At 42.7% G+C, this 27,238-nt stretch overlaps 1 protein-coding gene and 1 long non-coding RNA gene across 3 annotated transcripts in view; one reads left to right on the top strand and one right to left on the bottom strand.

The window, feature by feature from the left end:
- The window catches only part of NHS (NHS actin remodeling regulator), a 243,826-nt gene that overhangs the window by 112,105 nt on the left and 104,483 nt on the right, over positions 1 to 27,238 (top strand). The window lies entirely within an intron of this gene.
- On the bottom strand, positions 8,588 to 10,030 carry LOC307214494. Its single transcript, XR_013838156.1, has 2 exons — positions 9,914 to 10,030; positions 8,588 to 9,010 (listed from the first exon to the last, which is right to left on the bottom strand). It is a non-coding gene; the product is annotated as an uncharacterized lncRNA (long non-coding RNA).

Below are 27,238 nucleotides of genomic sequence, written 5' to 3'. Positions count from 1 at the left end.
AAGGAGCTCCGCAGCAAATGTAGGGGAGTTCAAGCAAGAAGATATGCATGAGAGAGAGAAATGCAAGGGGAATGGTACAGAGAAAAATCTCAAAAGCCATGGAGACTATCCACTGTCCTGAAAGCTAGACAATGGGTTCTTCATGATCAATGAGTGGAACCTCGGTTGTTGAACGCTTCGGAATCCGAACAATTCGGAACTCGAATGCCGACAACCCGGAAGTGAATGCATTTTCGAATGCGCTTCGGAAGTTGAATGGCTTCTGAGGTGCGTTTCTCCATTTTTTAAAAGGAATTTGCCGACTGCCAATTGCACCTCGGTTGTCGAACGTTTTGGAAGTCAAACGGTCTTCCGGAATGGATTACGTTCGACAACCAGGGTTCCACTGTATTACTAGAAGCAATCACTTGTGTACTTGGAGAGCAAGAGCCCTGTGCACAGAGTTTGACAGTTAAAATATTTCTGCCTGGGATTTAATGCTAACAATGGAATAATTTTAGAAATGTAAGCAGAGTGATAATCTCCATCAGCCTGGAAAAGGTCACAAGAGAGAGAAAGTATTTCAAACATTAGTTGTTCCTTTGCTTTCTGGAAGGAGTCAGGATTTCTCCTGTTCCATCTTATCTCTCAGTAACTATGTACAACAAACCTCTTTGCTTTCCTCCCTCTCAACCACTGTTCTCCCATGCCTTGTCATCCATCGCCGCTTACCATATTTTTTGCTCTATAAGACTCACTTTTTCCCTCCTAAAAAGTAAGGGGAAATGTGTGTGCATCTGATGGAGCGAATGCAGGCTGCGCAGCTATCCCAGAAGCCAGAACAGCAAGAAGGATTCCTCTTGCTGTTCTGGCTTCTGGGATTCGGAATTTTTTTTTCTTGTTTCCTCCTCCTTATAGAGCGAAAAATACGGTAAATGTCTGTTTGCAAGTGGATTTCAGTCCCTTAGAAAAATCAGTTGCCAGGACTTGAGTACAGCCAGAACTTGCTCACAGAATCTGACAGGGCTAAGACCTGGAAATAAAAGTGTCTCTGAGCACATTGGACAACTTAAAAAATTAAAAAACAACAACACCTATTTATCATTGCATATGGAGTCTGTAAGTTGCTACGGATATACAGTGGTACCTCGGGTTACAGACGCTTCAGGTTACAGATGCTTCAGGTTACAGACTCTGCTAACCCAGAAATAGTACCTCAGGTTAAGAACTTTGCTTCAGGATGAGAACAGAAAGCGCGCAGTGGCAGCGCAGTGGCAACGGAAGGCCCCATTAGCTAAAGTGGTACCTCAGGTTAAGAACAGTTTCAAGTTAAGAACGGACCTCCAGAACGAATTAAGTTCTTAACCCGAGGTACCACTGTAATGACTTTTCTTGCAAAAATTATTCCAGCCAAACAGGGTAAGTCTTGGAAATTCTATTTTGAATGTAAAAATTCTGTGGGAAGCTATCATTCTGGCATAGTCAGTAGGAGCTAAGAAAAGTTTAGCAGAGTATATTTAATTGAGGAAATGTTCCAAGTGATTCTTCGCCCACAGACAATTTGGCTTCCCTCTTGTTAAAGCTGCTCTGAGTTAATTCAGAAGTCTGGGGGTAGTCACTGGAAACAAAGAGGATTCTATTTTTTTGCATTGTTCAATGAACATTTGTGAACATTGAAAAGGGGGTTGCACTCTTTTTTGTAAGGCTGAGAAAATAGATTTCCCAGTGTATTATTTTTTAAAAAAAAAATCAGGAAGAAGGCAGAAATGGTTCCTGTTCCTGTTGATACTTACTAAAGTAAACTCAGAAGGTTTTGGTAGCTGTAGTGAAAAAGGAAGATAGCTGTGGTTTATTTCTTGACCATATCAGATCCAGGGCAGTGTACAGCTTACATAGAGCTCAATACAACAAAAACATTGACAGCATAAAAAAGAGAGAGTAGTGAAAGCATAAAACAACACTGGTTGCTAGGGCTTTTTTTCAGCCAGAACTCACCGGAACTAAGTTCTGGCACCTCTCAGGTGAGCGCCATTGCCATTCTAAGAGAATGAGAGAGGTGTTTGTGGTGAGTTCCGGCACCTTGTTTTCTAGAAAAAATAGCATTGCTGGTTGCTTTCCTTGGGGAAGGACTGTCGCCCAGTGGCTTTGCGTGCAGACAGTCCACGATTCAATCCCTGGCACCTCCCAAGTAGGGCTGAAAATGTCCCCTGACTGGCGGAGAACTTGCATTGGGCAGTGTAGAGCAGGGGTAGCCAACATGGTGCCCTTCAGATGCTGCTGGACTCAATCTCCCAAGCATTCTGAGGTTTTTCATACAACCAAGCAGTGTGTAAATTGTATGAAATAAGTAAATAATAAACTCCTATCAGCCCCAGCCAGCACAGCCATTGGAGAAAGATGGTGGCAGTTGTCCAACATCTGGAGAGCACCACAATGTCTACCCTCGGTGTAGGATAGATGGAACAGTCATCGGATAGAAGGCAGCCTTCTATGTTCCATTACACCTTTCTTTTTTTAAAAAAAATGCCTAGATAAATAAAAATGGCTTAAACTGGTATTTGGATGCTTGTAAAGCAGGAGCCAGAATTGCCTCTTAAAGGAAGGGAGCCACCGCTGAAACAGTTGCTTCCTTTGTAATTTCAGAGTCCCCTTCTGATAAGGGATGTACTTGTGATAGGGCCTCAGTATGGTTGTAATGTAGCATGGAGCTGACTGCATCATTGGCAGTAATATATTTGAACCATGGCAACATGCATTTCCCCCCCTCCCCCCATCTCTGTTTCTTTGCCCATGAATTGAGTTCCCTGTGGCTTGCTAGGATAACCGTGAGTCCCACTAAGGAGTCTCTTTTTATCACCAAGGTTGCAAAGATGTGGATACAAGATGACCAAGTTGTGTGTTTTGACAGGAAATCAAGCACTGGTTGCTCACAGCAGGTCACAGTAGCTTTGGCCATGTAAAATAGGTTAAGCAGACTTGCTTGGGTGTGATATAAGTCACCCAGAAGAGGTGGATGGGTGTGATATAAGTCACCCAGAAGAGGTGGATTTAAGGGTGCAGCCAGTTCCCCTGCACTGGGCATCAAGCCGAGAGGGTGCCCCAAGAGGCACCGCAACAATTATGTAGAATGGAAGTCTAGAGGTGGGGGTGACAAATTTTGACATCACACAGGTTGCCACTGAAATCTGAAAGCCTCAAGTCCACCACTGCACCCAGACAGGAGTGGTTCATCAAGGTACAATAACTAGAGCAGGCTTCCTCAACTTTGGCCCTCCAGATGTTTTGAGACTACAATTCCCATCATCCCTGACCACTGGTCCTGCTAGTTGGGGATCATGGGAGTTGTAGGCCAAAAACATCTGGAGGGCCGAGGTTGCCTGAACTAGAGTGACATGGTTGAACCTTGCTTTACATTCTTTCTAGACAAGCTTCAGAATACCTTTCTTTGATTTCCAATGAAAAATTGAAGTCTGCAGGTATAACCATAAGACATTCAGTGCCCTACCTTAGGACAATTAATTACCTCTTACCTGACACACACCAGCTACGCACTTCCTACAAGAAACATTTGTGGTTGCAATGCCTTCTGCCTTGGCCACCTCAGTTCCGTCAAATTTCTTTGGAAGTATCATTCATTTTTATGTCAGCCAAGGCTATTTCACATTTTACTCAGGTGTGCCATGGTGTGCAGGGACCTGTATCCAGTCAGAGCTCTCTGACTATTACCTGTATGATGCATGCAGACCATTCTCAAATAATGGTCACATTCACAATTTTTTGGTGTATGCTTTAAAATATATTAGATTTTCACATATTTCTTATTTCTCATTGTAAAGGTATGTTTGAGATAGTAGACTAAAATGCAGGATTGTCTTCTTAAAGTGATTTCACCAAAACTTCCCACCATCATTAAATTATATCAACAAGAATTTTTATTCCACTTAATCACCGCCATCTCTAAGCACTGTATGGGTTAAGGTTACCAGCCATTGTAGTATCAGAAAACTCCAAATTTTGTTGCAATGTAGCATAATTAACAGTAATTGTTCAAGACAGATTCTTGGCCAGAACAAAATAGCTTCCTGTGCAATTAATGAATAACAATTAACTGAACTGGTAAGGCAACCATGTGTTAAAATCAAGACCAGCATCTGTTCTCTGTTATCGCAGCTTGAAATTGGAGTAAACATACAGTGGATTTTGCAGTAGTATTTTCTTACTTGTTTGTTTTTCAATATTCCTACTTTCCTCAAATCTACTCTCAGAGAATGGTCTCTGTGTTAAAGGTATGCAAGTCGCATAGGAAATGTTCTCCAAGAAGGAGCTTGTGCCTGCCATGAAATATTCAGGTAGATTTGCACCCTGAACCTCTGAATACTACAGCTGCAGTCCTACATTGCAGTCTAAACTGGGAGCAACAGAGGTGTGGGAAAATTGGATTCCGTTCACATTTTAAGGTGAACGTACCTTATTCACAGTTTCTGAAACAATATGCAAACTTAAAACAGAAAAGTCTGCATATAGGTGCGTGTATTAGTGAAAATAATAGAAAATGCATTATAATAGGAGAGCTGCTTTGCAAAAAAATGTGCATATGAGACAAAACTTTATACAAAAATGTGTATATTAGGAGAAAATTGCATTGAAGTGCTGGAGGATTTTCATGATGACTTTTAAAAACAACAACCATGAACTGGAGTGAAAATGTGAAGAACTGAATTTAAATTTGGGGTAATGAAAAACAGAGAACTGAAATCAACCCATCCTTAGTAATAGTATAGCATTAAATGGGGTGTCTTGTCTCCTCCCCATACCTGCTATGCAGTACTCCCTGCCAGCTCTTTCCCCCAATCAAGCAGAGAGGAACCAGATAGGTGCCTTTGCTGGCTTCTTAACTAGAAGTGATACTCCCATGCATTTCTTGCCAGGAAGAATTGAATGTATAGTTTTCCCTGCCTCCTGGTTCCATTGTGGAGAAGGGGAAACCACAGATCCCTTGCTCCCTGTAATGAAATGATGCTCTTGAGGCATGACAGCCACAAGAAGCATAGACAGGAATACGATCTCGCTCACTCACTCACTCTGCCATGTCCATATGATGCTGGTTTGAGCTGGCTACTGTCAGATGCTCCTCTCTTGCACTTATTTTTGCACCATTCTCCTTCCACCTGTGCTGTTTTCACTACACCCCTAAAAATGAGGTGGGCAAGGGATCAGAACTGCTCAGAAGCCTGTGATTTTACTGCCACCTACACAGATCATGGGACACGGGTGGCGCTGTGGGTTAAACCACAGAGCCTAGGACTGGCTGATCAGAAGGTCAGCGGTTCGAATCCCCACGACGGGGTGAGCTCCCGTTGTTTGATCCCTGCTTCTGCCCACCTAGCAGTTCGAAAGCATGTCAAAGTGCAAGTAGATAAATAGGTACCGCTCTGACGGGAAGGTAAACGGCGTTTCCGTGCGCTGCTCTGGTTCACCAGAAGCGGCTTAGTCATGCTGTCCACATGACCCAGAAGCTGTACACCGGCTCCCTCGGCCAATGAAGCAAGATGAGTGCCGCAACCCCAGAGTTGGCCATGACTGGACCTAATGGTCAGGGGTCCCTTTACCTTTACCCAGATCAGGTGGCAGAGTGACACAGACCAACAGGTACTGATACTAACTGCTCTCCACAGTGATATATTTTTATGATGACAGTGGTATACTAATATTTTTTTTATTAAAAATTACATTAATTAAAACCTGTCACCTACAGAAGTCTGCATCATCCTAGCATCGGTTGCTGTCTTTGGGGTTACTTGGGCGAGGCTCTTTCTCCCTTTTCTGATTACATTGGGATCCATGTGAGGTTCCTAATCTAAACCTACAACTTCTTTCTGGCACTCGAAAAATGAGTATTTAGAACAACATTGCACAGAAGCCACAGCCTTGCCTGGTGAGTAAGTCATTAAAAAGAATAATAATACTGCGCTATTTTGTAAAAATGCAGAAACCTGCAGACAATTACAGTAATAGACTCTAAAAGTCTGCCAAGGTGCACCATGCATTTTTAGTAAATGTGGTCCCATCTGCACTTGAGAATAGTTCTGTCACTGTCGCTATGGTAATATCCCTAAAAGTAGGTAGACAGAATGTTTAATGTCTAAGCAGCCTCACTTCTCTGGCAGACTGAGGACCCCCCCCCCCCCTCCTTCCCACCACGCTGTCAAATCTTCTATCAAGTAAGTACACCTTAATCAGGCCTCTAGTACATTTTCTTGTGAATGAAAAACCACTGCAAGTGAGAAAAGTGGGAGGACAGACGTAGAATGCCAGGTCTGTGGGTTCTTTTTCTTTATGTGATTTTTTCCCTTTTTTTGAGTAGAGGTCAGCAAAGCCTGTACCATTGAATTAAAAAAAAAAAAGGAACAAGAGAAAGAAAGAAAAAAGCCCAAGTTCAGCTCCTTTCAGTTGTGTGGCTGCTGTCAGAAGGATTTGCCCAGCTTTGGAGGGTTTTGTTTAGGGGGATTGACTGATTTATTAGAGACAATGATTGGCCGGCTGCTGGAGTGCAGAGCAGCAGGAGACAGGAAAATGGCTGGTGAATTGATGCAGTCACTGAGCAGATGGAGGGATCAGCCATAGAAACAAAAGTAAAGCTGCTACTAGCACATTGTTGTGGGGAAAGAGAATGGAATTCACCATTGGTGCAAGGCCAAGGGGAAAACTTCCTGGCTACAACCAGCATGTTTGTTTGTGTGTGTGTGTCTCTCTGTGTGTGTGAGAGAGATCACTCTCTGGACAGGAACAAGAAGGCTCCTGTGAGTTATGGCATGCAGACAGATGTACGTTCCTGCCTGCCACTCTAACTGCTGCTGCTACCTGGTCTTCAGCTCAATGGTTTGGAGGCAAAACCACACCATGGCGTGAGAAACAGTTTGAGTGTATGTGTGTGTGTGTTTGCTTCTGTGTGTATGTACTGTTATTATGTAGCTCTTTTTTCTTATTTGGGGTCTAGTGTATGGCATTGTAGCTTGAGGGTGATTCAGAATCAGTTAGATTTAAAACTAGGTTATTTTTCAACAGCTAATGGATGTCTTCCAAATATATTCCATTTATTCGAGCTTGTTCCTGATTAGGCCGCAGGGGGATCTGCCATGCATTTCTACAGTATTGAGTGACTGAGGAGAGTATTTAATTATTTATTTAGGTTTTTGGATACTGCCGTTCCCAACAGTGACAAGGAGATGTACAGCAAAATAAAATACAACAAAAGCCAATCCATTGAAATCGATTCACATAAAATACCCACAAGTAATATAGTAGCAGTGTCATACTTGAAGTAGACGTCACCCATTGGCCTGTCTTCAGCTGTCACTTAAATGAATACATTGCAGAGGCAAGGCACCCTTCTGTAGGGAGATCATTGCACAGCCATGGATCTACTACAGCGAGCTTTCAACTCCTCAAACTGGGCAGATCTCACAGTCCCTTTCACCACATGGAAATGTTCAACTGGATGTCTACTAGAGAATGCATTGATGGCAGAGAAGTAATTCTTTTCACCACCACCACCACCACATGGTAGGCATGAAGATCATCTCTATGGTTTCATTGTTTTCAGCTTCCCAGAATTCCAGTGAGCTCTCTGAGTTCCTCAGTGCCAGAGCGGGCACCTAGGTGTGATACTGTCAAGAGCCCTTTCAGCCTCCAAAGGAGTTCCGGCCAGGAGTTATGAGTCTACTGGATGGACAAGACTGAAGACGCATTGGCAATATTTAGAAGGAACAGTTTTTTCCCTTTCTCTTTTACTGGACTACATAGTAAAAGTAGCGTAACAGTGGTGCTTATTTGGTTATATTGTGACATTCCAGATGTGTGCCCTTGCCTTATTCCCTCTGGTGAGTGGAAAGGCCTCCTGAGTGAGCAGGCAAGCAGCAGAGTCTCCTTCACTTCTGTCCATTAGTATCCCTTTAAAGCCAGGCGTTTGTGATAGCCCCATGGCATACCACTTGGGTTACAGCTTCTGGCTTAGTAGAGTTGATTTTCACCAAGGTTTCACCCCTTAGAAATACGTATTTCCCAGATTTAATGGGATTCTTTATTCAGGTCTGAAATGTAGACTATTGTTGCAACTGACACTTTTGTGAAAGCAGAGCTGGCCCTATCATTTGACAGAGGGAAGCAATCACTTCAAGTGGAAGGTGTCTGGGGGACAGCAACAATAGCCTGCAGCTATTCTTCTGGAGCACCCCAGCCATTCTTTCTCTTGCCTTTCCTGTGGCACTGAATATGGCCTGGTGCCTCAAATGATGCTCTGACATCACTGGTGTTGAAATGAAATTCAAATGCCCGTTCAGTTGGCTTCTGGGCATGGAATGGGAAGCGGGGGCCCTCTTGTACTTCACCTCAGACAACAAAATGTCTTGGGCGAGCGCTGTGTGAGACATTGTTTTCCTATAGATCACATTTTCAGAGGTTAAAAGGAGCATGTTTCACTTTTTTAATGGATGCCCGGCAAATTATATATCTTAGCTGTGAGGCATTTTCTCCCCCTGGGACCCATTCACTCAACAATCTTGGAACTTCACAGGGCCTCTAGGATTGGAATATACATCTGGATGCCAGGTTTCTAAATCAGTAGCTGTGCTGTTCCTGTATAGGTGTGGGGGTGGGGGAAGATAATGAATGGTGAAGTTCAAATTGCATGGTAAATGACTGAAAGGAATACAAGCCAGTCCCTTTTGCTGGGACTTCTTCATTGGAAGCCATCGATCTGTCAGTTGCCATTTTGGATGCTAGATACATGGGACCACAGCTTGGCACTGATACAGATAGCCACATATAATTATTAGTTGTGGTCAAAATACACACAGTCTTCTTGCTTTATACTTCTCTGGAAGAAGTATTTGAAGAATTCCAGAGCGATACGGTTGTCTTTGGCATCTGGAACTCTTGGGAATCCAAATGGCAGGCTGGTCTGTTGTGTGCATTTACTGTTGCCATCTCTATATCCATTTCTTCTTATGCCCACAGCAAGCATGGACTGACCCTGAGAGAACGGAATACTTACAAGATGTGGAAATCATAGCAAGTGCCCCTTTTTTCCAAATGGCTCCATATGTTGCATATCCATTTTGATCCAGGAAAATTGCATTGTGTCTCAAAGAAAGCCCCCTTAACAACTAAAGAGATGGTGATTTAATTTTCATAGTTCTTATTTTTGAACATTAAAAAAAATGTTCCTAATAGGTAGCACTGGTGATTTAGTCTCAGAGAACTCTGTTAACAATAGGTTCCTTCTATGAGGAAGCCGTTTTCATCCATCTTTTTACATGAAACCTGAAAACGATTTTGCTTAGGCATGCCTATCCAGACATGCAGAAGTTACATGCATTTTAATCTGTTTTTAGCTTCTTGTAGATTTTAATTAGTATTGAAATGTTTTTAGGTATCACTTGTTAACTGTCTTTTATTGGTGATTTTAATGTTTCCTTTTATTTGTAAACTGCTTTGATATGTTCTTATAATCAGACAGAATATAAATTTTGCTAAAATAAAATAACGAGACAAATTATCATGGATGTCAAAACGCTGTCATTGGACATTGAAATATAGGGGTCTTTTTTTAGACCCAGGCTATTAAGCCATTTATGCCATCTCCCCTATTTTCACACACTGCAGCTGCTGCTGAGAGATTCCACATGAACGCTTAATTCTTTCAGTTGCTCAACTCGGGTAAAATATTTCCAATGGAAACTATTAACAGCCAATCTATTTTTATCTCTTGTTGCCGGTTGTTTTCTTTGTCTTAGAAAAGAAAATGCTACTAGTTCTCAATCTGTGAGGCTAGTACACTTTGGATGGGACATGTCCAAGCACTCATTCAGAGGCACCAAAGCTGTTGTCAGGTGGTTGGGAACACCCAGTCAAGCCCGGAGCTGGTAGTCCTCACCTTATAATAAAGGATCAAGCATGTTTGTGTGAATATCTTCTCTCCCTTGCCACATTTGGTGGTTGTGGGGAGTGGTTTAGGGATGAGTGCAGGAAATAAGTAGATAGGAACCTGGGTGGCGAAGGAAGAGGAATTTTGCAGACCTAGATATTGTGACATCATTGGGAAAAGAAGTGGATATGTGGTCTTAAGACTTTTGGAGATTGGGATGGGGCTTACATTAAAAATTTTGCAAAGATATTAAGGTGTTGTTTTGGAGTTTGCAAACTTTGGGTCGGTGCTCTGAAAAGCCATGTAACTGCATCTAGGTCTGTTCAGCTTTCTTTAAGTGTTACATTGAACGTCACTGGCACTATTGTGTTTAATTGGGCTCATAATGGTTGTTCTAGAACAATCTGGTTACAAACCTCCAAGTTGCTTTTGTGAGCAATTAGCAATGCAAATAGGATGGTGGTGGTCATCAGTGGCGGACTTTGGGCTCCTCAAGTTCATTGGCTTCCTGCGCAGCACCTCGCCCTCAGCCTCTCGCCTTCCATTGCTCATTATTGTTGCAGCGTCCCCTGTGGCACCCTCTCGGCTTGGCGCCCGGTAAGTGCAAACTGGTCACACATCCCTAAATCCACCTCTGGTGGTCATTGAGGGAGTTGGGTATGTTTAGCCTGAAGAAGAGAAGGTGATAGGATAATAATCTTCAAATATCTGAAGGTCTGCCACATGGAAGATATGGAGCAAGTTCTGCTGCTCCAGAGGGTAGGCCCTGATCTAATGGCTTCAAAGGAGAAGAAATGAGATTCCAACTAAACATTTGGACAAACTTTCTGATGGTAAGAGCTGTTCAACAGTGGAATGAATGTACTACATCGGAAGGTGGCGGCCTCTCCTTAATTGGAGCTTTTAAAGCTGAGGCTGGATGGCCATCTGGCAGGTATTCTTTAGTTGTGATTCCTGCATTGCAGGGGTTTGGACAGGGTGACTCTTGGGGTCCCTTCCAACCTTATACATTGGTACCTCAGGTTAAGAACTTAATTCGTTCTGCAGGTCCATTCTTAACCTGAAACTGTTCTTAACCTGAAGCACCACTTTAGCTAATAGGGCCTCCCACTGCCGCTGTGCCGCCACTGTGCAATTTCTGTTCTCATCCTGAAGCAAAGTTCTTAACCTGAGGTACTATTTCTGGGTTAGCAGAGTCTGTAACCTGAAGCGTCTGTAACCTGAAGCGTCTGTAACCCGAGGTACCACTGTAGTTGATTTCAGGTGAATTGTGCCAGTTGACTGTATCTTCTTTCTACAGAAGGATACACCACTGCATGAAAGTCCTATAGTGATCATGCTGTATTTTTAATACTTTTTTATATTACAAAACCAAATGCCCCCCCCCCCAATTCAGTTGCATAGCAATTAGGATAGCAGAATAGCAGTTCAGCATCCTGTTCACAGAATGGCCAACCAGATGCCTATGAGAAGCCTGCGAGCACAATTCCTAGCCACCCCAAAAGCCTAATCTTCACAGGGGAATGAATGACCCTGTAAAAGCAAGGGAGGAGTTGGGGGGCCACACTTTTAGCACAGGTAGAGCTCTATGTGTGTTGACTTTATGCTAGATGATTGAAGTAGGGTTTTTCAAGCCCTCATAGCACCACCCAAAGAACAGCTGTCTGCAGAATGTCATAGACCCACCTATAATCACCTTCAGGGGAGGCACCAGCAATTCAAAGGTAGCGTTGCCATGAAAGAGTTGCAATGATGGGTCTGACAACCAAATCCTAATCCTGAGGAGAATTAAGTATAGAAGCATGCTTGCAACTCAGCATTCTTAGAATTACGGCTTTACCTAGAAATCCAGTGTCTTAAAAGGTGTTCCTTTATGTGCCATATGCTTTGAAACTTTTCTGTTATCTTTATTCTCCCTTCCCCTTAAATCTATGGTACGAACTACCCTGCCGTTTATTTATTCAGGTGGTGGTGGATTGTCACGACCAGCCTGTGCGGTATAGCAACATTGAGCATGAGTATGCTTTGAATTAAAAGAGTGATGACATGAAAGATTAACTCTTTCCTCTTATCCACACCCTTTCCCTTGCACCCCCACCCCATAATGTCGTCACCACAAAAATAAAGAATTCCAGAGCCCACACAGGAAACATTTCTTCATTCCTCCATGTTATCGTTACATCCTGATTGCCAAATACAACAGGAATCAGACTAAGTGCTGTGGATTATGAGTGACAAAAACAATCCATTATTTCATGGCTCCTCCCATAGGCTCCTGACCTCCACAGTTATCCAGTCAGCTTGTGCTCTTTGGCTGCAAAGCTCAGCGTGCATGCAGCTCAGTGTACAGTAGTTGTTTTCTACTTTACAATGAGCCTTCCCCCTTCCAACTTTTGCACTGGAAACAGCAGGTGTACTTATCTTTAAATCATGTGAAGATTTAGTGTACTGTTTACCCTCTCCCCCTGGGCTATATACCTTTTATATTGCATAAGTGTATGCAATTAATGGTTCCTCCCCATTGCTACTCAGTGCAGTTGGCCAGAGTGGCTTTCTCTCAATGCTACTCGTGCACTTGGTCACAGTGTCATTCCCACCCAGAAATAATGGGCCATTCATCCCATAGGAAGCAGTAAGCTCAGTCAAAGTGATCAGACTACTGTAGAATACAAGCTGTTCTTAACTACAACCAGGCTTTTGTGGGGCTCAGGAAGTGTAGGAATAGGACTATTCTTCATTGATGGCCTGCTTCTGGGTGTGGCTAATATAAAATACAGCAAGTCAAAGAGAGGTATTTGTGGTGATTTTTTGTTGGTGAACAAGAAAGGCTTTCTGGATTGGGAATGTGGAATGTGCCGTACTCCATGTGTCTAGCTGGTTTTAAATGAGATCCAGATACCTTTCTTACACCTGTAAAAAGTCAGACTAGTGATCTATGTGTGTGTGTGCATGGAATGGCGTATCAACAAACACCAGCCCAGTTGACCTTGCTTAGTTTTATAACAAATATCTGCCAGCATTTGGTTTTTATTATACATGAACCATGACAAGACATGAGGGATCTGTAGGATGAAAAGAAATAGGAAAAGAAGGAAACCTTGTTTATATACCTTATGACACAGCTCCAGTTTAGACTAGGTTTCCAATGGCATAACAGTTTGCTTGAGCAAAATTATTGGGAAAGATTTACAATCCGTATAAAATGTCAAGTTTACACAATTTGTTTCAGATATTTTGGCTGCCTTGTGTGTATGTATGGGTGGGATAACACAGCTGATGCCATTTTATAAATAAAGGCTGGTCTCTTTTTTAAGTTGCAATAGCTGAGAAGTTCTTCACACCCCAAATTGGGTTCCTCATCCTATGGAAAGACAGGCATGTGAATGCATGAGGAACTTCCATGCACAATATAAAGAATACACCATATATAGCCTTCCACAGGTGGATACATAGCAGTTGAATTAACAAAATTTATAGTGTGGAATGGACTGGTGAAGGTTTTGATGTGTTTAAACAAAAGCATGTTTGACCCAGATAATCATGCAACTGTGTGGCCGCTATGGCAGAAGCTGTCACATAACTGTAGTGCTTATTGCTAATTCACCTAGAGGTAATGGAGCAGAGGCCTATAAATTATTTTTGCAAAAATGCTTTCCTGTCATTCTTGCTTCCTTGACTGCCTGCCCATCCCCACCCTCAAAAAGTGGCTCTACAGAGAAATGCCAGATGTCAAGCTTGCCTATGTGCCATCATGTACCAAGTCTTCACTGGAATCCCTCATCCCAGTGGCTGAGTCAAAGATGCTCACCTGTCCATTGTTGTTGTTGCTGAAGGCAAATCTTGTTTGGTGTTGTTATTCAGAGTAATATTTGGAAGCCTTCCCTCTTGCACCTAGTCAAACTTCCCTGTGGAATATATCAATGGGGAACCTGTGGCCCTTCCCCATGTTGCTAGATTCCAACCCTCACCATCCGCAGCCAGCATGGCTAATTGTCAGGGAGTGAAGAGAGCTGTAGGCCGCAATATCTGTAGGGCACCATGATGGCTACCCCTGGGTTTATGGCCTTTGCTCTGGAGATTGTATGTCTTTTTATATTCTCTGTTGTTGTCATTAGCTTACTTTCCTCCCTGTTTCTCTTGTTTCTTGATGGAACACACCAGATAGCAAGGCTCCTTGTTGCCTTCATCACATTAAGGAAAGAGGTCTCTCCATTTCCTTAGGGATGCAGGCTGAGAAATGTTGCTGACTTCTGACGGGAGCAAGGCAGGGCTGCAAGTCGCTTCAGGCTACACAAACTCACATCCAAGCTGCAAGAGGAGCTGGGCTGCCTGCATCTGGCATTAAGCAAACTGACTTTATTTATTTATTTAGAGAGGCTGGAAAGTCAGGAGGCCACGTTGTTTAGAACTACGCTCTGTTCCTACAAGAAGAGGAGTCCCACTTGATCTAAAATGTAAGGCGAAGGCTAGAGCAAGGTGATATAATAAGGATTTAAACACTGCTCCTGTACACAATGGCAGCAAAAATTAGAGCGCTGCCTGGAGGCCTACTTACTGCGCAGGGTCGAAGCTGCTGACTAGTGTGAGCAATCCAGATTGATTGAGAGTCTCTTCACTCTTTATGCAGCTACTCTACTTGTTTACTGCAGATCATAAATAATATCTGTGCTGTGTTTAAAAGAAGAACAAAAAAAAGAGAGATCAGAACAAATGGTATAAAAATGCCAACTGGATATCTAATTATAAGGATTTTCAGTGGACACTTCAAAGGCCTCACTGATGGTTCCAGTCCAGCTTCTCAGCTTCTGTAATCTAAGGGGCCACCATGTTAAAAGCACTATTGTGAGTAGATAAATCTGATACAGTTGGGTGCCGTCAACCATGTCTCCATTGCAGACTTTAAGGGCAGGGGAGGGGTACTGTAAGGAGTAAGGCGGTCTTTGCAATACACTGCTGCCTGGTATGCTTTACATACCAACAGAAAAACCTTGAACTTGGCTCAGTAGCAGATTGGCAGCCAACACACATCTCTCAGCACAGAGGTTATATGATGGCTGATGACCATTAATGCATTACACTAATTGAACTTTATTAGTGCTTGGACCACCAGTTGTGCAATAGCCCCACATGTTGGCCTTTACTCCATGTTCCGCTGGATCCATATGTAAAGAGTAGATGCGCATTACATTTTGCCCTTTAAATTCCAAGGCAACACCAACGTTATGGCCAACATGATTGCTATGTGAAGCAGCTATAGTGTTTGTGGCAGGCAGCCTTTACAACCTTTTGGAGATGAAATGTTTAGAGGTTTCTTGTAAGCAAAGCCTATAGAAGAGTTTGCTTGATCTCTATGGATCACTCTTCCAGCCCAGGTTTGCCAGTTCTGTTGATCACACATGGCAAAGGGTGTGGGTAGTTTGGAGGAATAAATTGGGTGGGGTGGAGTCACGCAACAGTGTTTGTGTATATTAGGTCACACAAGATAGAATCTGGTTATCTAGCAGAGATAGTTAAATCCAGAAGATTTCAAATTATTTAAAAGCTGCTATATGTTTTGTCTTAAAATGAGAGCGTGAGAGAGAGAGAGCAAAACTATTTAATGAAGTGATTTCTGCAAATCTACAAATTTGGGACTGAGAGAGGCCGAGAAAAAGCCTTTGATTTAAACCTCCAAAATAATGGTGCACTCAAACATCCAAGATCTTCATAATGTCTATGCAGACAGCATGCTCCCCCACCTCCACCCTGCCAGACTGCTTTTTGAAGTTTGTTTATATGTCTACTGAGCTGACAAGTTATGGGATTCCTTTTACCCTATTATTATGTTCCCTAATACACAACATCTTAATTATTGGACACTCTCCAAATACTTTTTCTTTTGAAGAGCCTTCCATCAACGAGAAAAGCAGCAGATAATAGTCCTTAAGCGGAGTTAAACGCAACATGATGACTACAAATGCATTCTTGTGGCTTAAGTCTGGGCTGATTTCATTTAGTGTTAAAAACATTGGCTTGGAAAAAAGCAGGGGCATTTTACACTGCCGATAGGGCATTCCCAAGCTAACCCTCAGATGTTTCGGTGGTGGTTATCTATTTGGAGCAAAGAGAGGCTCTCATTCTGACTACAGCAAAAATAATTTTTGCAGACTTTGGAAAACCACTTATTGGAGTAAGGATTTGCACAAACACTTTCTTGTGTTTTGATTGACATCTCATAGTAAACCATAACTTGAAATGTTAGATGATGGTAATACAAAGCATACATGCAGACTAAGCGCTGGTTGATACAACCATTATTTATGATGATTAACAACTATTCAAACCGCCATTTTATGGGGCTTCCATTCAGGGGGGAAAGCAGCACCCAGCACCTCTTCCCTCTTTTCGATTTCTCCTGTTGATATAATTTTTCAGAATTTGGGCAGATACTCACCACGGGACGACGATGAGGAATGAGGCCAGGGAGAGGCTAGTGCTGCAGCAAAAGGCTGCTGAACACGCCCCCTCCGTGGCACCTGGTTGGATGGCCACAGGAGGGGGGCGTGAGCACCAGCCAGGTGAGCTGGAGGCAGGGGGCAAATGCCCCCCTGCTGGGCGGTGCTCGGGCTCCCGCCCACAACCACTCCCCTCTCTTTCAGGGAGGAGAGTCTATACCTAACTGGCTTAAACTTTCATGGCTCCTTCTGCTTATGTTATATTGATTAAAAGCGTTATCATTTATTTATTTATTTATTTGAAATAAATACATTCATTTTTTTTAAAGTGATATAAACGGGGGTGGTGTGGGTGAGGAAAGCTTGATCATACAATAAGGAATAGGATAGATATTCCCTACTTTAATATTGCGATTAAAAGGGACGGAGAGTAGGATCTTTTGAAGGGTCCTGCCTTCTAGGATAAGAATTTTTCAAGATTCATCTGAATTTAGCTACTACCCCTCATCAAAAATATATGCATATGTACCCTCTCCCTTCCACCTTCCCCCAGGTGCCATTGTCTGTTTTCTCCAGACTTTGTTGTCATATGACAAGCCAGGCCGGCAAGCTGAAAGGTGACTGCTGGAATCTTCCCATTCCTCTCAGCTGTCAAGTTGATTCAGCTCAAGACCTGGCCTGTGGAAAGCTGTGCATAAGACGCTGAGGCCGTGTGCGCTGTTTTCCCACTGATGTATAATTCCTGGCAGAATGGTTACAGTTGCTGTGTTTGAGGAACAGAAATTTTGATTAATAGAATAGACAGGAAGTAGATTGGGGGGGGGATCCGCCTCTCACACACTGTGTCTTGCCTTTTTTTTTGAGAAGATCAGGAACAATAGTATCCTTGAGCTAAATTTTTCAGGAACTGTCTCTTCTTCTCTGTTGTTGGGGCACTGAGAGGGTTCCCACAAGGCAGAAATGCAGCACGGTATCTAGATAGACAGTTAAGTGAGTGCGATGCCTTTTAGCCATGCAGTATGAGTTCCCTGCCCTCTCCTCTCCCCACACCTCCTACATCTTCTCTGCTGTTTCCCCAGCCCTCTGGAGCATATTTTGGGGACATGGGGGGCACGTGGGGAAAGGAGAGGATTCAGAAATTACCACCCATAGCCTTGGAAGAAGGTTGTTCTTACCTTATTGCCCTTTTACCTGCAATACAACTACCCTTGTCATTAGGAATAGATGAATCTGTCCATTTTGGTTTCTATCAGTTTCTCATTTTTTTCAAAGCTTACGTTCATTTTTGCATTATACACATGTTCATGCTCATTTTCCCCAAAAGATACATTTTTGTACCTAATTCTGTATGCAGTTATCATTAACATCATTAACAATATATTGCCTAATATTTTATTTATTTATTATATTTATATCCCACCCTTCTTCCACGAAACAGCAGGGTGGCAGTTTTTCCAATCCTCTCAATACATTGCAGTTTTGTATACGTGTTTCTCTACTAAATTCTCTTTTACAAAATAATAAGTTTTTTAAAATGTTATTAACATAAAATCAAACACTCAAATTAAACAAACAAATGTATTAAAAGTTACAAAACATAGCAGCAGTACAGAGGTTGCATTTTCCAAATAGAGATCAGATAATGTAGAAAAAGTAGCAAAACACATTGTAAAAGCCAGATTTTGTGATTTGGTGGGATAATATATTTTTGTTTATCCAAATTTGACACATAAGAAATGAAATCCCACCAAACAGTGCGGAAATATTCCATCTCTTCCTTACCTTTGGAAACACATGATTTGCGAGTTCTTTTCTGTGTAACAGCCAGAATCCAAGTAGTCTTCTACCACAATGAGAATTTTGAGTCCTGCAGCGTCTTCCATTTCTGAGCCAAAGAAGCTGGTAAGAAATTCCTTAGATCAGAAAAGTACTGTTTGATCATCCCGTAAGTTCAAAAGTGCAAGTTGTGGGGAAGCTTGGATGGGGCATTTACTTCTACTTTTTTTGATGTTTGTTCAAAAATATCAATCCAAGCTTTTGATGCCAGAGGGCGTTCTCTTTTTGTATGCACCTTTAGTTAGAGAACTGCATGACCACATTCAGAGGATTTCGAAGGATGGCTGTGTTTTAGTGTGCAGATTGGTTTAGGACTAGGATATTGTGAACAGAACAAAATTTGTCCCTCATCCATGCTTGTACCTTACACAATCCAAGCATCTTCAGAATCTAAGACCGCCGTCCTATGTAGTCCTACATACCAGGAAGTAACCTTTGTTGAGGAATTGGTGATTAATCTATGGAATGTGGGGATGACCAGCTTTTAAAAATTAGATAAATTCATGGAGTAGAAGTTTATTAATGATTACCAGTCATTATAGCTAGAGGGAACTACCAGTTCCTGCCTCTGAATACCAGTTGTTGGGAATGACAGGTGAGGAGAGCACTGTTGCTCTCATATCCTGCTTGAACCATAGGCACCCAAATTGGTCACTTTAAGAACAGGGTGCTAACTTAAATGGATCTTACTTCTCAGTAAATAAATATACATGGGATTGTGCACTAAATATAAAAACACAACCAAACAATAAAAATTGCTGCCATCTTGTTTTATTCTTTTGTTATGAGAGAAGGGCAGGGAGACCTTGAGTCAAAATCATGATACCACCCTCTCTTTAATCCTAAAACAAAAACAAGCACCATGAGAGCAAAGCCTTTCAAAGGCCTAAGTACCAGCTGGTTCCCCTTGACATAGCTGACTCCTCTTAAAATGTGAAACCAAGCAACCAAAGCAGTCACTTTCACAAAAATGGGACACAGCCCTGAATATTAATCAAAACGTTTCAGAGGCATAAAATGAAATAACATAAAATGATAACTTCTAGCCCGTTACTTGGCTACAGATAAAGAACATCAGCCAAGGCTTGCAAGCTTGTATTTCATCTCTCCATCCTTTAGTTCAAAGCACTGGCTGCCAACCAATTTCAGGACCCAATTCTAAATGTTGGTTTTGGCTCAGGACCATAATATCTCCAGGACCGCTTCTCCTCATATGCACTGACCTGGACCCTGCAATAATCATTGAAGGTCCTTTTTCAGGTGCCTTCTCCACGAGAGGTCCAGAGGGCGGCAGCACGAGAACGGGCCTTTTCTGCAGTGACTCCCCATTTGTGGAATGCTGTCCTGGTGCATCTTTAGGCACCAGGTGAAAATGTTCCTCTTCAGCCAGGGATTTGACTAATTAAACAATCTGTGGCCTTTTAAACTTGGGTGTGTGTGTGTGTGTGTTTTGTTTGTTACTATGGTATGTATTTTTATATTGTAAACCACCCTGTGATATTCAGATGAAGAGCAGCATAGAAATTGAATAAATAAATAGATTAGATTTTAAAACTCCAAGGTGGAGTTTGCCATGTAAGGATCTCCTTTGCTGTTCCAGCTGACGCACAGTCATTAATTGTTATGCAGTTTTCAAGACACATATAGACTAAAGACCTTTCTCATTTATTTATTTTTAAAGATACAACATCCAATGCAGGTTTAGCAGGTGTGGCTTCCAAACTTCCACTGCAATAATCCAAGAAAGTAAATAGGGATCTTATGATAGGTCACTGGGAGATTTACAGTAGATCTTTGAGGGTGTCTGAGTCCCAATAGTTTCCTAATAGCAAGCCAAATTAGCAGTGGAAGGAGAAACCTCTGCAGTTGCTGCCCCACTTCTCTCACAGCCTCAGTTTTCCTCACCTGTATAATAGGCATATTCAATGGCTGCCTTTCACCAGGTGTTTGTGTAATTCTACTCACCTGTAGTAACTGAGCAGCTTTATAATGCATATATAGGTCACCCCAACATATGGTTCATGTTGCAGTAGGTCCTTTATTTATTTATTGGCATTCATATTCACCATGAGGTCCCAGGGTGGGTTAGAACAATTTAAAAATGTTTTTACCACCTACCACACGATTTTTCACCTTGTTGCAGTGAGTGGAATTTAGCATACTGGCTATAAAGACAGGCGGAGAGAAATTAGACCCTACAAGCAAGCCTGGTATCTGCTTTTCTCTGCAATAGGTCCTTTGGCATCTTAGATGCTGTTAGTGTGCCCACCTTTTTGATACTTTTTAATATTCTAATTGAAAATCCAGCAGGAAGGAGGAAAGTGCCAGAGAATACAGCCCTTCCCCCAGGCAATGAGACTTTCTGAGCTCTAGATAATCCAACAATTAACCAGCCAGGAGACTGGATAAGGGAGAGGAAAGAGAACATTATTTGTGACATGCAGATGGATTATAGAATGACTGAATTTGCAGACTGATAAGCCTTCCTGACTCCCAACTGAATTTGTACTTTAAATATGGCAATAGAGCCAGGCATCCTTATTTTATAATGTTGCTAATATATTTTGAATATTGTGCAAACAGTATCAGTAAAACTTTAGTTCTCTGTGGCAGGTTTCTTCCAGATTTAGCATGCCGCATGAGCCAGGTCACCTACTGCAAGTTGATAACGAAGGAACTAACTCATGTGAGGAAGAAAACAGGTGATAAAAGTACAGTTTCTGAACTGGAAACTCAGTGGGCTTTTTTTTCACCAGTGATCGGCTTTGCTGGGTGGGGCAGAGTCGCTAGGTTAGCTTCCTGGCAAGTAATAATAGTAATTCCAAGTAATTATCATTTATTATTATGTATTGAATTTATATACATTCGTACCTTGGAAGTTGAATGGAATCCGTTCAGGAAGTCGGACATTCGGCTTCCAAAAGAACATTAAAAAACTGGAACACTCACTTCCGGGTTTTGATCATTCGGGAGTGGATTTCTTTGGGAGCCAAGGCATTTGAGATCCAAGGTACTACTGTACTGCCCTGTACCTGGAGGTCTCAGGGTGGTTCACAAAAAAGAGTAATAATAACAGTAACAATAATTTTATTATTTATGTCTCGCCTGTCTGGCTGGGTCACCCCAGCCACCCTGGGCAGCTTCCCTCACACATAAAAACATCAAACATTAAAATCTTCCCTGTACATTATGCATTTAAATCTTCAGATGTCTTTTCAAAGTCAAATAGTTATTTATGTCCTTGACATCTGATGGGAGGGTGTCCCACAGGGCAGGTGCCACTACTGAGAAGGCCCTCTGTCTGGTTCCCTGTAACTTCACTTCTCTCAGGGAAGGAACTGGCAGAAGTCCTTCAAAGCTGGACCTCAGTGTCTGGGCTGAATGATGGGAGTGCAGACGCTCCTTCAAGTATACAAGTACAAAGGTCAGCATCAACACTTTGAATTATGCTTGGAAACAGTCCTCCTGCACATGTTATTCTTCCAAGATGTTTCAGCTGCACGTGGAATTGCTTGTGGGTCACTGTGAATTCCACTCACCAGAGATAACTGTGAGGGATGTGTCAACTCAAAATCCCCAGAGGAGTTCAGAGCATGTGAGAGAACATACAGTCACTGGGTAACTCAAGAAGAAGAAGAAGAAGAAGAAGAAGAGGAGGAGGAGGAGTTTGGATTTGATATCCTGCTTTATCACTCCCCGAAGGAGTCTCAAAGCGGCTAACATTCTCCTTTCCCTTCCTCCCCCACAACAAACACTCTGTGAGTTGAGTGAGGCTGAGAGACTTCAGAGAAGTGTGACTAGCCCAAGGTCACCGAGCAGCTGCATGTGGAGGAGCGGGGAATCGAACCCGGTTCACCAGATTACGAGATTACCACTCTTAACTACTACACCACACTGGCTCTCGTCACATGCTCTCAGGCTAACCTACCTCGCAGGGTTCTTGGGAAATAAAATAGGGGAGGGGGAAATAGAACCATGAAGGCAACCTTGAACTTCTCAGAGGAAAGACAGGCTATAAACATAGTTAATTATAATCATGGGCTCAGGTTGTATATTTGCGAAAATAAGCTGTAAATCATAAAGACACCACAGTCTCCACTGTCCCTCATTCCGAGGAATCCAAACCCTGGGTAAGCGCCTGGAATCTCGCACCACTCAGAGATTATCAGCCCTTTTCTGTTGCCAAGCAGCAATATTTCATCACACACAGTGTCAGGCTTTCAAGAGAACTGACATTAATAGCAGTGTCTTTGGCTGCATCTCCATGATATTTCGTGATGCGTGAAGCGCACGGGGGCAGAGCTCAGGAAGCGCTCGCTCTTTGTGCCAAGTGCAATAAGCACAGTGAGGGGTCGGAAACTTTCTCCCTCCTTTCACCGCACCGTCCAATCTTGCAGTGGGAAAGTTTCAGCCAACATGTTATTAAACTCTCTTGAGCTTTGGTCAACACAACGCAGCACACACTTATTGGAGATTGCAGGTTAGAAAATTATCTCGCGGAGATGAAGCTTTCTGGTTACCAGCTGGGCTTTCAACAGCATAAGTGATCAAGGCTGGACATGGGCTTGGGAATGCTACCCGCTGCCGAAATATTACCACTGAACAAGCATTGGGAGGGGTAGGCCCTACGCCCAGTTTGAGGTCAGCAGAAAAAGCCTTCCATGGAAGATTGCTGCCTGGGATCCCCTGCAGGGAAAATGTGAGCTGTTGTGCTTGGCTAAGGTTTTTCCTGCATTCGATGGGCTCCTGGGGTCTCCACGATTAGGCTGGAAGTGGCGAGAAGACAAGCTAGGACAAGGCTAGGAAACCGCTCCATGCAGCTTGCAGGGTGCATTTGAGCTGCAGGAGCCTCCTCTCTTAATTCCTGACCAGGGATGAGGGAGAAATGTGATTCAGTTCGCAATTACAGGCAAACCTGCCTAATTCGCTCTTTCCTAAATTATATACGAACTGAAACACAGCCATCCTTCCCAATTTTGCAATGCAGCTCTCCAGTACAAAAATGCACGGGGGAAGCAGACATAAAAATGCGTATGTTAGTGATACTAGCATGCCAAAATGCGTCATATAAGAGAAATTGCTTTGCAAAAATGTGTATGTTAAGATAAATTTGCACAAAAATATTGGTGAGTTTTCACAAGGACTTTAAAAAAATCCCACAAACTTATGCGGAAATGTGGAGAACTGTACTAAAGAGAGGAAACATGGGAAAGAGAGAACCTGAAATTGTCAGATTCTCCCATCCCTGATGCAAAAGTTGGGGCCTTGAGTTCTCCCCTAGAGGGGCTCAGACTTCTATGCCCTGCTTCTCAACCCCATGCCTAGTAGAGGGAGCCACTGGAGGCTGCCACTTTCACTGTGTTTCTGTGATATTGATCTCAGTTCCTTGGCAGAACTGACTGTCCTTCCCTGTGTGGTTCTTGAACCCTTATCCCAGGCACGCTCTGTGTTCACTATTCAGCACCCTAGCTCAGAAAGTTACATGGGTGCTGTGTTGTATGTCTTCTTCCTCCCCTTTGTATGTACTGTATTGTGCTCCTGAAGCAGGGGATTGTGAAAGAATAATGACCTGTTTTTGTGTGTTCCATAATGGTTGTAAATAACTTGTAAATTCAAGAAAGACCATAGAAGATGTCTGGTGTATTTATTTATATGATTCTATGGGATTATTAATCTATATGATTGTTGTTATTATTCTTAGGCAGCCAACACTAGCCCAGCAGTGCAGCTGCTTTTTTCTAGCTTCTCTATAATTCAGCTGTATGCATTGCCAATCTAAAAATAAACATGACTGAGGCTTTTGGCACTTCTTTTTGTAGTGAGATCTCTGGAGCCTAGCATGGTGCCTGGTTTTTTTTTGTTGGTTTTTTTTGCAAATGCTTTAGCGCTCCAGCCCAGTGTGGCGGGTGGGCAGAATGGGAGTCTGAGGTAGTTTGGGCCTATATGACAAGTTCTGAAAAGAGACTGGACTTAGGAGATGCAATGTTGTGTTTGGGGGGGGGGGGGAAACATGTGAGAGCTTTTCTAATGACTTCTTAACTAATTGACTTGACTTTTGTTGGGAGACAGCCAGAGGCTGAAAGGGATTAAAACTGTTAAAAATGAAACACTTTGATGTGGCTGAAATCCTATTAAATTTTGGATAGAGGATTTCTTTAGCAATGTTATATCTTAACCACAAAAGCCTCACACGGAGAGCTGCTCACATAAAATTCTGCTTGATTTCCCCCACCCCACCCCTCTCCTTATTTTTAAGGAGGAAAGGAATCTGCCAAGGAGCATACTTTTAGAACAGACTCGTTCTTAGATGTTCAGAGGGCGTGTCTGACAAAGCTTCTGTGCAGTCTAGGGTGAGGAAGAGCAAATGCATTGTTCACTGCTCAGAACTCTGATCCAGAATAAGCCTTTCTAGAGGCAAGGAGACTTTCCTGGCCAGGATGCCATTTTGTGTGCCGTTGCTCCCTTTGTTTAAGCAAGGAGGTGGGTAAATTCATGGCTGCCATCCTTAAGGTCACCTGTTACAAGCCTGATTCCAGACAGGGTTCTAGAAAGGCTTTATTGACCTGTGTTTAACCACTGTGAAGCTGATAGTTTTTGGTAAGGGGATGGGTATTGTGGTCATTTCTAGGTATGTGATTAGACGTTTATGGTGATCGTTGTTGTCTGGTTTCCTCCAACATCATCATTCTTTTGTTACCTTCATTCCATTGAGGTGTTGCCTGATGCAGAATGTACAGGCCCAAGGCGTTCTACCGCCTGAAGTGAGGCCCAAATACTATGGTCAGTACCATTCAGACACCTTATTGTTTATTTAGAACATCGTAACAGGTTATCATAGCCAATCTCAGGGCAGGATACAATAGAAGTAAAGCTCATCCAAATGAAACAGTCACAGCAAGAAAGGCACTTAATGACAAAAGCAGGCAAGGCAGAATATAATTAAAATCCAGGTCCCTAAAACACAGAGCAGGCAACAACCTCCAGCAATAACAAACTAAAACTAATATCCCGCCGACGCCTAAGCAAACAAATGGGTTCATCCTGTCCCCCAGAGGGCCGCCTGAAGGAGGTCACTTCATCCTGCTGCCTGGCAGGTCCAGCCGTCCTTTTCAAAGTGCCAAAGATTAATTACTTGTCTCATCATAATGTTAAGTATACTTCAGATGACCTAAATTTTGAGACATTTGGAAATGAAACCAATTTTATTTCATGCACAGTAATAAGAGAATCCCATAATAAAGCCTGAGAGAGGAAGGCTTCCAACTGAAGGATTTCCGCTCCACATTACATCTTGTGTAGTGACCTAAATGGCAGAGACAGACAGTCATTTCCTGATCAGCTCAGGCTGTGCAGTGACTGTGCTGAAGTCACTTGTGTTGTAATATGTCAAAGAGGCCTTTGGTGCTATAACGCTATAACTGGGTGGGTGTTCATACTAACCATGCTCTGCCTCCATGGTTGGAGGTGGTTTGCTTCTGAACAGCAGTTGCTTGAAACCGGGAGGGGTTTCCCACAGGTAATCTGCTTGGCCACTTTGCGAACAGGAAGTAGACAGGTAGTATCCTGATCCAGCAGTCTCTTCTTATGTTCTGTCCTAAAAGCAGGGCTGCATGCATGTCATGCTAAGTAATGGTTTGGAAATAGAGCCCACAGACAGAGCCCAGAAAAACCGGGTATCCAGATAGGATGCAATAATCTAGGAAGTTGCCCCATAGCAGTGTGGGGGGCAGTCCTGCTCCTTGCAGTAAGACTTCTTTGGAATTTCCCTGCAGCTCAGAACCAAGTGGATGCTTCCTTGGCAGTTGAAGAAAAAATCAGAAAGCAGGTAGTCAAGGCAAGATGAAAAGCAGGGAAACTGTTGTACTCCCGAACATTTTAGGATGATGGCCCAGTAAGATGTGGTGGTTGGAATTAGGGCACCTCTCTGTGTATGCTTGTATCTGAGTAAATTTGCCCTTGTATGTGAAATTTTGCACATGAGGCTGTGATTTATGGATCGAGTATGGGCCAACAGAAGAGTTAATCTCCCCATGCTCTTAATAGCATCACATATTTTTCCCTGATGGTACAAAAGATGTCTGGCATTTGTTCTGTTGGTCAGATCTGTAGTTTCATGGCAATTGTGGGAGCGAAAATGTTTACCACAAATGCTTAGATCCAGAAAATTTGGAAACTTGGATTCTAGAGTCAGTTTTACATGACCCAACGTAGTCTGTTATTATGAGTAACCCTGGGAAATATGCTTTCTGCTCCTTAAGGGAAAACGTGGAATAAATGCAAAGTTTTATGTTAACAGAAGTTCTAGCATAATGTATGATAATATGTAAGGATGCACCAACAAATTAAACTGTTTCCTTTCCAGGAACCACAAGCCTTTGTGCCAGTGGTCATTTAACATTTCCTGGCAAGGGACAAAATGATACAACATTCCCTTGATGTCGATCCAATTCTCTTCTGGTGGACGAATCCCTGAGAAGGCTGGCCTGTGATCTGTGCTAGCTGCGAATCTCCCATTCCCTTTGTAGCAGAGTCAGCCTCTACTCTTCATCCATAATTTAGCCCATTTTCCATCCCCAGTGTAACACACAGAACGAGCCAAAAGTGCATTTCCTTAAGCTTCCACAAAGGGTGATAAGAGTTCACTCTGCGCCATGAGATGAGTTCTAGAATGCTTGAGCCAAGATGGTACAGATCTACTTTGAGAGTTCAGAGGAATAACATCCATTTTATTAAGATCAAAGTTTGTGACATTTGATGCTGCTTATGGTCCTCCGTGGGGTTTTTTTATTTGTTATGAGAGCACTATAACAGAAGCATTGATTCAGGACTTCTTGTTGTGATAACCCTAAACATTGTTAGAGAAAAGGCAGGCAAAGAGGTAGACAGTATTTTTGTTACCTTGGGTTGTTGTTGCTTTTGGAAGGGATGCATAAAAATGAAAAAGGCTCTTGAGTTCCACACAGATCTTAATACATATGCGATTAGAAGAAAACAGAAAAACAATATGGCACGGATGATGCTTGTACACTGATGTGCAAGATTAATCTACATCTCAAGTATACAG

The sequence above is a fragment of the Podarcis cretensis genome, assembly GCF_951804945.1.
Source record: "Podarcis cretensis genome assembly, chromosome: 4".
NCBI classification, from domain to species: Eukaryota; Metazoa; Chordata; class Lepidosauria; order Squamata; family Lacertidae; genus Podarcis; species Podarcis cretensis.
Note: the sequence above shows the minus strand (reverse complement) of the source record. Positions and strands in the feature narration are given on the sequence as shown.